The following is a 6879-nucleotide window of genomic DNA, read 5'->3' as shown; positions in this document are numbered from 1 at the left end:
CGCCGCCTCCGCGCGCAGGCGCCCTCCCCTCACCGCCCACAGCTGCCGCGGCGGCTGAGGAGGGAGGAAAGGGGGCGGGAGGGAGGAAAGGGGGCGGGAGGGAGGAAAGGGGGCGGGAGGGAGGGGAGGCGGTGCCGTCTGTGTGCACATACGCAGGCACGTCGCAAGAAGAGCGAGAGGCCACGAATGCACTGCAAAGAGCGAGTTTTATGTTAGTTACCTCTCTACTGGGGGATCTCCGAAGTCGCACCTGAGCTCCCAGGCAGAGGTGACACCAGCGGGGACGCAGGCGCTGGTGAGTTCAGCCCTGCTGGAAGATCGCTGCGCCTGCTGAGCTCGCCTGCGTTTCAAGGCTTCAGGCAGGCGCAGCCTCCCGCTCTTTCCCACAACAGAGCAGGAATCTCAGACATAGTGATAAGGTGCCCGGAGTTTCTCACAGGCCTATGTTATCTAACACAGAGGTTCTACTCATCAAGCACACAAGGCCAATAAAACAATTAGTGTGATGTGTGTGCTTTTTCTACAGGCAGATGCAAGTCACTTTGCAGCGTATTTACATTTAACTAACCTCCTCGCCAACCTTGCGCTATATTCCCATACAGTGTCCTTCCCGAAGGAAACGGGGGAGGGGTGTGACGAGCCGCAGTCGGCCCTTACGCGCCCGTAGCGCGGCGGCAGCACCTCCGCAGACCCCCGCCCTCCCGCAGCCCTCAGCGTCTCCGCCACCGCCAACCATAGAGCGCGGGGATAGAGCGGCCGCCTCCCGCCACAGAGACCACCCCGCCGCAGGGATAGAGCGACCCCGCGGTGGCCGTCGTTGTCCCGTCGCCCCCCAGGGCAGCTTCTCGGCGGGGATGGGAGTAGCGGGCCGTAGCCGCAGCCGCTCGTTTGCTTTAGGGTTTCAGCGCAAACTCGGGAGGCTTAGCTTCGGCGACGCAGGTCGGATGGTGGCGGCGGCTCAGCACACCCGCGGGGTGCGTGTCAGAGCTCTGCCCGGCCTTGCCAGCTGTGGGAACGCGGGAGCGCCCGGCTCTTTTTGGAGCTGCAGGGGAGTTTTGAGGGGCCGTGGGCATCGCAGCGTTTGCACTGCTGGTACTCGTCAAAAGCTGAAAGTTTGCCTTCCTCTCAAAATGTATCGTATTTAGCGCTTTAGCAAAATTAGATGGGGCTTGGCGGGAGTTCTTAGAATCTCCGAAATCAGATTTTAAGATACACGTTTCCAAACCCCGATTGCTCAGGAAAGAGAAAGGTGTTCCCCTTGCTTAATCTGAAGTGGAACCACGAAAGGGCCTTTTGTGTCGCACTCTAGCAGAGTGAAAACAAACCCATTTCAAGTGTGCATGCCCACATGCAGATGGCTGAAAATGTTTATCTGTTAATTAGTAAGTTTTCGTAAAATTTGTAAAAAGCCTCAAAATAAAAGGTATTTTCACCTGCAATACAAATTAGATCACCTTTTGGATTAGCTAAAATTCATATTGCTGTAATGTAACGTTTGCTCTTTCTCCAGGGAAAGCTTTCCTGCGTAACTGCCCAGCTGCAAAAACAATTTTAAAAAATTATTTGGTCAAAATATCAAAGCCATTTCATTGACAATAGCAAGGCAAGCAAAAGGGGAGTGGAAGGGATGACCACGGTGCTGTCCTGCTGAGTCTACCTGGCTCTAGGGTAAGGCTGCATACTTGCCCATCAGGAACTGGAATACTCCACATAGACCTTATGAAGTTGCACCCAAGAGGAATCTGCTGTCAAACACTAAAAAAGCCCTTCAAGAAAAAGGCAGCATTCATCTGTTTTTATGGTGAGAAACTACTTCTGTTAAAAGAACTAGAGAGGAGAAAACTTCTGTTTAAAAGTGTAAGAAATTAAACGAAGCAAAATGTTGCAAATGTTTTTGCAAGGAAGTATAGCCTCCACTAAAACTGTCAGAAATTAGATCTAAGGGAGACTGAAGGACAGTCTTAAATTCCTTCTGTTTGTAAATAGTGAAGGATATTGATAATCCAAAATTTAAAAATGTATGAGTAGTTGTCCAGTAAAAACTGTGTGAGTGACCCCTTTTCTAATGGTATCAGTCACACCTGTTGATAGTTTTAGTCAGGTTTTATAATGTTGTGTAACTCTCAAATCCAGATACTACTTCCTAATTGTAATCAAATTTGCCAAAGCGGCATCCGTCTCAAAGACAGAAAGTTACTGTTAGTGCTGTGAGAATCAGAGCTATAGATGCAGGAGACACTCCGCTCAGAGAGTAACATTCGTCATTGTTTGACCCAGCTGAGTGTGTATTTGCGTTATCCAGCTTGACAGTCCACATGCTTATTGCAGATTTTATCAGCATCTGTCTTAAGTCCCAACGCACACAGCAGATCACATTCTCGTTCCTCCTACAGGCCAACAAAGGTAAGTGCAAGGTCCCTTTGCATGTTCTCCTCCACAAGTGTTCTTATCTGGCAAATTCAGCATTTGTCAAACTTTCTTTGATCAGGTTTCTTTCCGCTCCACTAAATGTTATGCTTGTTGTAAGAAATAAAACCCTCTCATGGGAAAGGAGTCTGTATTGAGAAGGGTGCTAAGTCTGAGGTCTCCGTCAGTGATCTATCTTTAATCTTTTATTAAGCAAAACCTTACATTTCCCCTTCCTCAAAAATTCAGATTCTCCTAGGTGGGATCTTTAGCTGTTGATTTTAATCTCACTTGTAGAATATGAGGAGAACTGAACTTAAGCTATCCAGAATATCAGTCATGTATTACTGGGCCTCACACCACATGCAAATATAGTACAATCTATTTTTCCCCACATGTCCCAGGGACTTGAGGTTTTCAAGGTGTAAAATGATATTTTTGAGATATTTGAAAAAAAGCCAAGATCATTAGTTGTGGAAATCATGCCATCCAAGAAGTAATTGTAAACTTAGTAGTAGGTATTTCAGTGGAATGCTATGTCTCCAGTTTTGAGAAGGACACATAGTATATGGCATGTTGAATAACATCGCTATGCTGAGGTGATGAATGGACGATTTTTTTCCTGTCTGGGAAGAGGCAGAAAGAGACAGAAAGCCTGATACCTCATCAGTTTCCTTAGCACAGCATAAACAAGTTTCCCTCAGAAATCAAATCTGTACCAGCAGGTTCTTAGTGCTACTAAAACATTACCAATGAAGCAATCTTGGATGTAGTTTATCTCAATACGGTGTCATAGAAATAGCAGAATTTCTGAGCAAACAGAATCAGAACGTGGGTCCATTGGGTCTCTTTCTGGCAGTGTTGCTATCTGCTGAGCAGGAGTAGATTTTAAAGCCTTGCAGGTTAGTTTCCTAATCACATAGGTATCAGTGATCTCAAGTTAAATAGTTGCCTAACAAGGTTGTAGAAGATCTATGGAAGCACCATCTTCATGGACACAGGTACAAAGTCCACGTAGGACGCTCTTCCCTGCAGCAAGTGTGAAAGCAGCCTTTATCTTTGTCTCTATTCTTTAATCTCCCAGTTTAAACACAGGCCTTTTACATGATAAATCTTTTGTATGAAGGCTGTTTGCCTGGTGCAGTGTTGCCTTGAAAGGTGACCCTTTCTTGCATGCAGATATGATACAGAGGAACCTCTGGAAGGAAGATTTGACTTCCCAGGCAGTGTTTTGCCCACAAAATCCAACCGGTGTTTGTGTGGGCACAAGAGGATGTTCCACTTCAAGTGTTTAGACATTGGTGACTCGTGATCCCCGTGACACTGTTATTTTCTGTAAGAGTGTTAAGGTAGTTGTGTTAAATCTAGAGTTTTGTGCTCCTGTTTTTACTGTGTCTTATTCAGCTACACCCTATTTTAATCCTTGGAGCCAAATCCTAGCATACACTAAATAAACATTTGGCAGCACAAAATAACTTCCATGGAGAAGTTCCCTGGTGTTGATGACTTACCGTCACAGTTGTACAAGTCAGCCAAGTTGGATCACTTGCCAGTAATGGTGCGGTGTCAGTAACCAGGAGATTACAGTGGGCCTCAAAAGTAATCCCAGCAACTGGTGGATGTTCGAGCAATTGGTTCATGCTGATTTTCATGTTGCTACAGCTACACTGTTAATGGTACCCAACCTTGTCTGGATACCTCCCTGTACATGAGACGGAAATTGGGTCTTTGCCAAGGTAAGGCTTTGACTCTCCAAGTTGAATAACAGCTGTATCCCAAGATAAATTCACAGGACTGTTCAGGGTCACACCCATTTATGTCCCACAGTGTGTGGGACAATAGCCCTGGAGTAAAAGGGTAGAGGAGATGTTTGATAAAATGAAAAAGGAATGAGTTAAATCAGCAAGGCTGGAAAGGGATTTGAAACAGGAGGGAGTGTGACAAAGGGTTTTGGTCTTCTAAGAGATGGTGGAAAACAGACTCGAAGTGTGGCAGAAGTGAGAAGCAGATGAGAAGGGCATTAACCTGAAATACCAGAGAGGAAATGAGAATTCGAAGAAAAAAGGAACAGATGTAAAATAGGCAAAATCAAGTGTGCTACTGGCTGAGAGTGTAAGACATTTTATACCGTTAAGAGTTTGCTGGTGTACTGGCCGGTGGGGAAGGTGGTGGTACGGTGACTCAGGATGAGTGTTTTGTCAAAGTCCCTGTAGCGGTTACACATTTAATCAGAGAGGAAGGGTCTTTTTGAACATGGGCCTCTGTACTTTCTAGGATTTTCATTGAGGTAAGCCAGTGTTTCATATGATGAAGTCCCATGCAAGGATAAGTTAAAACACTGGGGGTATTTCACAAAATGTAACAAGGGTGGTTTCATCTTTTACATTCTGCCTGAGCTGCTCCTTGTTCCTCAGTACTAGTTTCCTTACCTCAGTCTGGATTACAGTTTCCTTGCAAGAAAACAGCTCTCTGATGAATTCAGTGATAAAAATACAACACACCATAGATTTGCTACAAGGACCTTAGCAGCTAAATGCAAAGTATTTCTGAAACAGCGCTATCAAAAATAGATGGGAGTAAATTGTCTCAGGCTCATACTGTTTCCATGTAAGAACAAGAAGGGAAAAGATGAGACACCCAAGTCTCCATACCATTTCATTGAATTCTGTATGCATCCCCATAAATAAGTATTATGCTAGGGAGGAGGGTGTGTAAATCTTAAAATGTCCAGAGTTGTTGTCAGGTCATTAGCCTAACTTTGACAAATAACACAAAGCTGCTTCTTTGAGTCAAAATGCCTAGTAGCTATAAGATTCTTCTACATGTATCCAGACTTAAACTGGTGTTCAGATTTGTGGCCGAGAAGGAATTTGCCCCCAGTTGAATTACCATAGACCTCTCTCTACTACCTTACTGTGCTCTGCTGCACAGCTCCATCAGCTAAGATCTCCTGAGCATATTTTACATGAAGAGCAGCTTTCTCTTAAAGCAGGGGCCTCAGGCTTTAGAAACACCTGGACTGAGGTTAAAAACATTTTATTTTTTGGAAGATTTCACATTTTAGTTCGTTGGGTTGGTTGGCTTGTTTGTTTTCCAGCTGATCTGGAACAGTGAAACACTTTGGCGGATTTCCTAGTACAAGGTGTATATTACAGAGGTGCAGACACAGGGACTATGGTACAGCTGGGATGTCACTGCTCATCTTTGTGGCTACAGGGAGAAGGATGAGCAAAGTTGAGGTGCGAGGGCAGCAGGGCAGGCAGATGCGGTCTCTTCACAGAATCACAGAATGTTAGGGATTGGAAGGGACCTCAAAAGATCATCCAGTCCAATCCCCCCGCCGGAGCAGGAACACCTACATGAGGCTACACAGGAAGGCGTCCAGGCGGGTTTTGAATGTCTCCAGAGAAGGAGACTCCACAACCTCCCTGGGCAGAGTGTGGCAGCTGTGGTCCAGCACATAGACATGAAAATCATCTGAAGATGCCATTGAAGCTGGAGGAAGGAAAGTGAATACACGAGGGACAGGCCCTGATCTGCTGGCAGGGAATGAGGGAAAATTCTGTATCAGAAAGAAGCCCAACCAACACTGATATGCCAGTGAGACTTTATCAGAGCCCCTTCCAGACCGTTGTTTTAAAAGTAAAACAGAATAGAGGGAAGGGCTGGTCAGGCCTGCTCTGTGCCATTTACGATAGACTTAGCACGTTCTCAGGATAAAACTTTTAACTGGTGCATCCCCATGCAGAATTGTCTACTGCTCACACAGAAGATTATTTCTCTCCTCCAGTATTTCCTCTCACTCCCTGGGAGAGTTTTCTGGTGATTGTGAAAGCTAATCGTTCAAAGAGATACATTTTCACCAGTTCAGCTCCCCAGCTCTGGGCTAGCATCTTCAAGCTGGCCCAGAAGTCACTTGCTGAGCACTGCTCAAGAAAGCCTTGCAGTGGTTTGGTGTCAGCCACCGCCAACTTTTGGTTATTTGCTGCCGCTTGGTGGCTATTGCAGACACTGCCCGATGCCCATTCCCCGCTGCTCGCTCCTCACTGGGTGCTTCAGTGCCTGAGGCTGCCCCGAGTACCTGTGTGCACCTTCTCACATCTTCAGGTGGCCCAGGGCTTCTCCAGCTGGGCATCTGCATCGCACCTCAGCTGAGCATGGCAATGGCAGCAGGTCCTTTCAGCTGTCGATGTGCAGTCATGGGATTTGCTGGCTGTAATGAAGCAGTTAATGACGCAGTTAATGACTCTTTTTTTTTTTTTTTTTTTGGCGTCTCATGATGCAAGACGTGGAGTTTTCTGGATTTAGTATTACCTGCGATTCTACAGCAGCAAAAATGTTCTTGGTGCAGCAAATAAGGAGACGGAGCATCACCCCCGGAGTCTCCTGCTTGGGGGGTCTGCCCAACATCCCAGCGCTGTGCGGGTGTAAAACACCAGCACAAAGGACAAACCGGCGGCGACACCGAGGCGG

Source organism: Caloenas nicobarica, chromosome 1 (genome assembly GCF_036013445.1).
Source record: "Caloenas nicobarica isolate bCalNic1 chromosome 1, bCalNic1.hap1, whole genome shotgun sequence".
Classification (NCBI taxonomy): domain Eukaryota; kingdom Metazoa; phylum Chordata; class Aves; order Columbiformes; family Columbidae; genus Caloenas; species Caloenas nicobarica.
Note: the sequence above shows the minus strand (reverse complement) of the source record.